The sequence below is a fragment of the Chanos chanos genome, chromosome 16 (genome assembly GCF_902362185.1).
Source record: "Chanos chanos chromosome 16, fChaCha1.1, whole genome shotgun sequence".
NCBI classification, from domain to species: Eukaryota; Metazoa; Chordata; class Actinopteri; order Gonorynchiformes; family Chanidae; genus Chanos; species Chanos chanos.
The window spans coordinates 16,422,823-16,430,290 of NC_044510.1; the positions used below are offsets into that span (position 1 = coordinate 16,422,823).

The window sequence follows — 7,468 nt, forward strand, 5'->3', positions numbered from 1 at the left end:
AGGTTTGTATGTGATTACTCCCTGTGTCACGAAGGACTTTGAATTTTGTGGCTCCTTATGATTGCATATGTTTATGAATTGTCAAATAATGGACAGTTAGGGGCCGGGATGTTGGAGCCGTTGTGAAGTTTTGAAAAATTGTGCTTTCTGTGTAAATGCCAATCAGTTTTCATGATCACTGAACTAATTTTTAAGTTTTGATGAATATTCATAAATGACGTCTTGCCTGGCCATTTAGTTTAACATAACCATTAAATGGGCGAGTTTGTCCTATATAGGTCAGAGTAACAGGCGACACATGAGGGGCGTAAAGGCAAACAGTTTTTTGACCGTGTATATACAACCATGTAAATTCAAATACAAAAATCTTTTGTGATCCCGTTGTGCTTTCTCTTCTATTATTGTAAATAAACCCACATAAAATAAGAACACCTATCGACTGAACCGCCCTCAGAAGTGGTGTTGGAACACCACTACACACACAGTGAAACACTCTGCAAAATTTTGCTCTAGGGGCGTGGTCGCAAAAACGGCAAGAAAGTCACCTTTATCATAGTTTTGTCTTTTTCTCCAGTGTTTCATCCACCGACTGGCCAGTATGTTAATAAGCGCACAATGTTAATAAGTACAGTGTGATTTCTAAAAACTGCCAGATACCAGGCTACTAATGTGTTTATAATCTGCATGTTGCAGGTGTCAGGTGGCCACATCAGTTAGGTCACATCACAGGGCAGGTGTCTATACCACCATGAGCTGTAGCTTAGCATGTGGGCGTAACAACTGCATCAGCCAAAGGTCAAATTCTCAGTCGTCCTCATTAGAGAGACTGAAGTATTTACTTTCAGTTTTGCCATAGTTACTTATCTGACCTTAAAACACTCTGTCACCACACCCTCTGCCGCCTGCTTCCCCTGTCAGCGCTAAGATTTACTGTGATTAAACCTCACCATAATCCATAAACACCGAAATGCAAAAATCCCTTCTCAGCTTTTCAAGACACTTATTATCACCACCTCCCAGTCAGTGCAGATTAGACCTTTGTGGTGCTGGAGAGCACGTGAACTTCTGTGGAGTGATGAGGGGCTTCTTGTCTGAGACCTTTCTCAGCTGAAGGGGTGACAGGTTAGAGACTGCACTGCCTTTAAGCTGCCTGGGGGAGAGAATGTGGAGGTTTCTCATCCAGTCATTGCTGGTTTTGCATTAGGTTCCAAAGAGAATGTGCTGTTGTGTGTTGTCTGCCAGAAGAGGTTTTCTGTCTTTCTTTTTTTTCATTGCCTAATTATATATTGCAGATACTGCTACTCAAGAGGGATTGTCACAGTTTAAATTGAACAGTCTTAGTAACACATCAACACCGTAACAAAATTCAAAAATTTGAAATGAAATCCAAAATCTCAGAGTTTGTCTTCAAGTATGACTCATGAGTAACACTGATCATGTGCAAGATACTACACTGCTCTTCTGTGGTTTTCTCTGTACCAAGGTCAGACAGTGTCATAGATACAAAGCATCAACATGCTTGTTTGACCTTTTAGTAGGTATTCTTCTGGTGTTGTGGTTGCACTGACAAGTTGGGACAGATTTTACTCTATATTCAAATCAATATTCAGATCATGTTTAGCTTGTCTGTATTTTTGTAGAGACCATTTCTGCTGGCTTTTCATTCCAGAAAGGACTGATCAGAGTGAAAAGAAATAAACTGTGTTCTTGTTCCCACAATAAGATGCTCCACTACAAATAGGAGTTACTGTTTTCTTCAGATGGAGTTGCAGTATAATGGATCATTTATGATCAGGAATTACCTCTGCAAAGTCTACAAATGCATGAGATCATTGTTTGAACATCAGACAGGTTTGAAAATAATAGGTAACACAGGTAACAACAGCTTTGGTATAGTGATAAATTACGAAAAAAGAGAAAGATTTAAGTTGATCAGTTTTAGGATTAACAGCGCTGTATGTGATGTAGAGAAAATGTTCAGCTTGTGTTTGTACACCTTAATGTCCACTAACCATATACAATGCACAGGCACAGTGAATGTGAAAAGAGGTGTATGCATTTATAATGTATTTAATGCATAATTATCCATATGCATGAGAGTGAAAGAAGAGAGCTGGATCAGTGAGTAAAACACAGACATAAGGAGCTTTCTAAAGCAGAACGAGTTTGTAGTTTTATATTACAGAGTACCACACCTTCATGTCCAAAAAAAAAAAAAAAAGATGCCACCGCAGGCCTTGTCCTTAAATAAATAAAGAATTAAATGCTCTCACTGCTGTAGATGTAACTTGATTTTCAGGAAGTGAGCTTGCCAGAGGAAATCAGAGACAAGATAAAAGCCGGTCTGTTCCAGCTTGTTTGTGAACATGCAGATAAACACAGAGACCAAGCTCTGACCGGTAAGATTTTTTTTTTTTTAAATACAAATTGTAATAGCAGTTGTGCTGTTACGTGAAACACTTAATGATTTCAATGGTTGAATTTTAATTACCATAGCGTACTTTGTGCTCAATCTGTGCATAAAACTCGTGAGTGTTATTTGCAGCTGTTGATAATTACAGTGATTGGAAAATACTTCTTACACTTCTTACTAACACATATAATATGATGTTTGTGGGTTTAGCGTTGTATTCCTAGTCAGCAGAAAACAAAAGCTAATACAGATGTGAAATGACAGAGAATCAGATTCAGACATTTTTCTTCATTTTCATATACATCCAAATTATTCTACGCTGTCTGCTTGAACCTGCCAACAAATCAGCACGTGTACAGGGACAGAAAGCACAATACTCAAAATTCTTTACACAATCAAATATAAAACCCGTATTTCTGTCAGCATACCCCCTTCAATTCTTAGTAATGTATTTATAACAAGCTCAAGCAGAATTCCTGGGTTATTTCACCTCCTGTGAGGATCCATGTTTGCATAGATTTTTTTTTTTTTCATTAATAGTGGAAACACAAATGTGCCATTTTTCACACACTTATTTCATGTTGTCCTTAAAGTAAAACATTCTCTGTGAATATTTGTCATGCCCTGGTTCTTTCTTTCCCCCTCAAGTGACTAGTTTTGTTAAGATCGGTTGCTTTCTGGTTTCCTAGGCTCAATCTGTCAGTTTTATCATTAGTACCACCTGTGTCTTGTTAGTTGAGTCATGTGAAGTTCTGTATAAATGTCCCTGGTTTTGGCCTAGGTTTTTGTGTGGAATTTTTTGTCTTATGTGCCGTTGGTTTATCTGTCTGCCTGTTTTGAAGCCTGAATCTGCACTCCTGTAATTTCCTGGAAGTCTTTGGCTCTAAGTTTCATTTCAGTAAAACTGAAACAAACCTGTGCATGCATCCAGCCTCTTTAACCAACTGTGACAACATGATTCAATTATTTACAACAACCTGTATGTTCCCTGTAGAACTAGTTTTGCCAGGTACACCACTGCCGAGCACAGGTTCCTCTGACCTGGGATGAGCCGAATGGTTTATGAACAGAAGACATAGCTCTTGGAGCCAAATTGTGTTGTTGTTGTTATTCATGGTGAGAATTTTGGATGTTTCATTTGTCTTGCATTTATGATTGTATGGATTCCTTTTTTGAAGGACTTAACGGACTAGAATATGATCTTGAATACTGATGCTTTGAAATATTAATGTTGATTTACTGAAGTATATGAGATTGAATGTAGTATGAACTTGGTTGGCTCCTATGATTTTGTTTATAATTGTATTGCTTGCCCACAGAACAATTAGAGGCCGGAATGTTGGAGCCAAAATGTGTTGTTGTTGTTATTCCTGGTGAGAATTTTGGATGTTTCATTTGTCTTGCATTTATGATTGTATGGGGCATTGTTAAAGACGTTTGTCTTGATTTTGCTGAGTATTTCATTTACCTGACCAATATCGCGGTGCACAAAGACACGGCCATTTCTTCAGACAGGTGACTGCAGCACCTGCTCTGTTAAGCTTTAATTTACAATGAAACTCGTGTCTCAAGAGGAATGCAGCCATACGGTTTTTGACCACAGCAAGCGCGACAGTTTGGAATTTACAAACAAAGAAAAGCCTCAGACAACACATGCACCTCCGTCTTGTATGGTAGGAATGTTTCATTACAGGATTTAATATCATTTCGCCAGGATCAATAAAACCAGACCAAACATCAATACACAAATACGCGCATCAACCAAGGCTCAATTTAGAACGCTCTTTCAATAGCCATTGTCACAGATACAAAAAGTGAAGCAGACAGAATTTCAGTCACAAAATGAACAGAACTTGTGATCTGTTTTGATAAGCACTAAACCTTTTAGCTCTGCCCAAATGCCAGCAGTGCTTTACACTTTGCTTTCCACCAATGTCTTTTTTCCCTGGTATTTTACGTTTACCATTTCACTGCAGAGAACTCACAAGGCAAAAAAAAAAGAATACAATGAACAAATCAATATAATAAACAAATCAAGAAAAAAAAACCCAACAGAGAAAAAGTAATTGAATAAATAAAGGAATAGTATCTGAATGTTACATGTATATGCTGCATGTATATATTTATTTATTCATTAATTCAGGTTTTTTTATGTACACTCATTTACACATTTATTCATTTAATTCTTCTGCAATTATTTCCATTGCTCCTTGTCCTTCACATCTAAGGGAGAAGCAATGAAAGGGTTGACCATAGGCTCTCTTACAGTGAAGCAGGAGTCCTGTCAATCCTGCAGTGGCCGAGACTAAATCTCCTTGTCAGGAATCTAAGGAATCTGAATCATTTTTTCATAGCTTGATCTTCACTTGCTCGGTTAAGCCAAAATCCAGTCCAACTGTGAACCTGTATGATGTCATGTATCATCATGTTTTTGGTTTTATGTTTCTAAACAGTACACTGAAGTCCCTCAGTGACAGAGAGTGAGTGATTCTCTTGATCTGTCAGAAGGTAAACTGGATAAGATGGAGAACTAGCTTCCTTTGGGCCCAACTTTGAAACTAGTAAGTTTAAAGCAGTATTTCATAACCTTGGATTCATGGACAGATGTACTCAATTTCCATGTTTTTCCCACATCCATGTTGAACTTCCATGCATGTGTTCATTGGCATTGTAGATAAGCCAATGGCTGAAACAGTGAAAGAGTATTAAAATATGGCGATGATGCTTAGTTTGCAAACGATATATTTGAATGACACAGAATACATGTGCAAAGTACTGTATGAAAATTTGTATGAAAATAAAAGTGAATACATGTGTCATGATGTAATCATGTCACAAATATCCTACCAGTACACAGGGTAAAGTGAATTTAATTTGTTTGTGCAATGACTCATACATGAATGTATTTCTACATTGCTTTATTGTTTGTTATTATTAAAATACCCATAATTATCTGTATTATATTTGTTTTCAGCATGGATCAGTCACTTGTACCTTGGCAAAATGAGCAACATGGCCAACTTATCAGACAACATAGAAGAATGGACAAAAGAGGATGTGCAGCAGTGGCTGAAGGATATCAGGATATCCCAGGAATATGCTGACATTCTGGACAAGGAGGATGTTACAGGCGCTTCTCTTGCTCTCTTTGAGAAAAAAGACCTGTTAGATCTGGGCTTTAAACATGGACCAGCAGTTCAGTTAATTAAAAATGTGGCTAAGCTGAAGAAGTACTGCGAAAATTTAGGGGAGAGTTTGTCATCGACTGAGAGCACAGGTGTTAAGGGAAAAATAACTTTTAAGCAGACTGAAGAGTCCACTCAGATCTCTGGACCTACAGAGACACCCACAACCAAAGCAGCTTTGGACACCAAGTCCCCAAGGTTAAGCATCCAAGAAACATCCATCTCAATTTACCAAGAACAAGATAACCAGGATGTTACAGAATTACCCAAAGAAACTTTCGTATGCCAAGAAAATAAATCTGAACCCCTCATTTCTCCTCAGATACCCTTTTCAGTACCAAAGTGCTCAGAACCCAAAAAATCAGAAAGTGCACCAAATGCTGACAGTATGGAGAAGCCAGAGGTCAAAGATAAACAAAGTCAAGGCTCTTTTGATGACAAAACTGCACTGCGCTTGGAGAAACACGTTTGTTCTCCACGTCCTTTTGATAGAGACTGCCCATCATTTGCATACATTCAAAATGATGTACTTCCCCCTGAAACAGGTCCGAGCAATCTAATTGACCCAGTACATGAATACAAGCTGATGGCAAATACAGAAAATGCTAGTGAAAAAGAAATACTTAAAAAGTTCAGCAGTGAAGTTTTCCGGTTTGCAGCTGGTTGCATGAACTCCCGTACAAATGGTACCATCCATTTTGGAGTGGGAGATAAGCCAAAATTTGTGCATGGACAAGTTGTGGGCATTCATGTGTCCTCTCCTGATAAATTCGTTGACGAGTTTGACATGCGTCTGAAGGAGCACTTTGTGGAAAATACAAGCATTGCCAGAGCCTGCATTAGACCTCCAAAATTTGTTCAAGTACTAAGTCCAGAAGGTCTGTCCCTAGAAAAGTGGGTAATAGAGGTGGATGTTGTTCCACGGTACTCAGAAACTCAAGAAAAGCTTTTCTACACTGTCATTGTGACATATGCGAAAAAGGGAGAGAAAACTAAGGAGAAAAAGAAATGTAAGACAGAATGTTTATTTATTCGCCAAGGGGCAAGTAGTGTTAATGTTCTTGCACAAGAAAATCCCAGGTGTCCTCAGGAAAGGCTGAGAACTTTAAATAGTGATGTAAAAGCTTGGGCTTCGACAAGGAAGTCAGCAGAGCAGAGACATTGTCAAGAGCTAATCAAAAACCATCAAGGTCAGAGACTAAAACGGCCAGTCAGTCATGGAAGAGACACCCTTGAAAACTCATTACAATTTATTTTAATTACTGATAAGTACCATCCCAGTCAGTTAGAACACTTGAGTTTCTTGAAGGAATTAAAATTGTGTGCTGTGCTTGACTTTGACCCAGAATCCGAAGAAAATGGAACCTGTTGTTACTTTTGAAAAGACGGCACAGCTAACATTCACTACCCACGTATGTACCTCAACAGTGACAGTATCTCCAGCACTATTGGAAAACTAAACTTGTTTACACAGCTAAGCTGGGTCTTTTGTAATGGTCAGGTGAATGAAGAGAATGAAGCAGATAAGCCTCTGAGTCCCAGTGAGTAGCTGAAGAAATGGGCTGGGGAAGTGAATGATATGGTCTCCTTTCTTTGCAGCCCTGACATGCTGTCAAAAGACCAATTCTTGGACATAGAGTCATAAATTTGCTTCAGCAAGTCAAAGGGAAAAGTGAGAATGGTGAAATTTATGTTCATTATAGCAGCAATGTGAGAATCCCCGTTCGTCCGGTTTACCTTGGTGGTATTCGAAGTGGGTGTAGCATGGAAGAGGTGTCCTTTTTCCTCGGCTTCGCCATGGATGGACCAGTGGCCTATGACATAAAATACACATGTGACATGTAGGCATAGTGCCTTGACACAGATCGTA

General features: G+C 38.7%; 1 pseudogene; it reads left to right on the top strand.

Annotated features, from left to right (window-relative positions):
- Positions 1-5,416: 5,416 nt before the first annotated feature.
- Positions 5,417-7,147, top strand: LOC115829263 (sterile alpha motif domain-containing protein 9-like; annotated as a pseudogene).
- Positions 7,148-7,468: the final 321 nt, after the last annotated feature.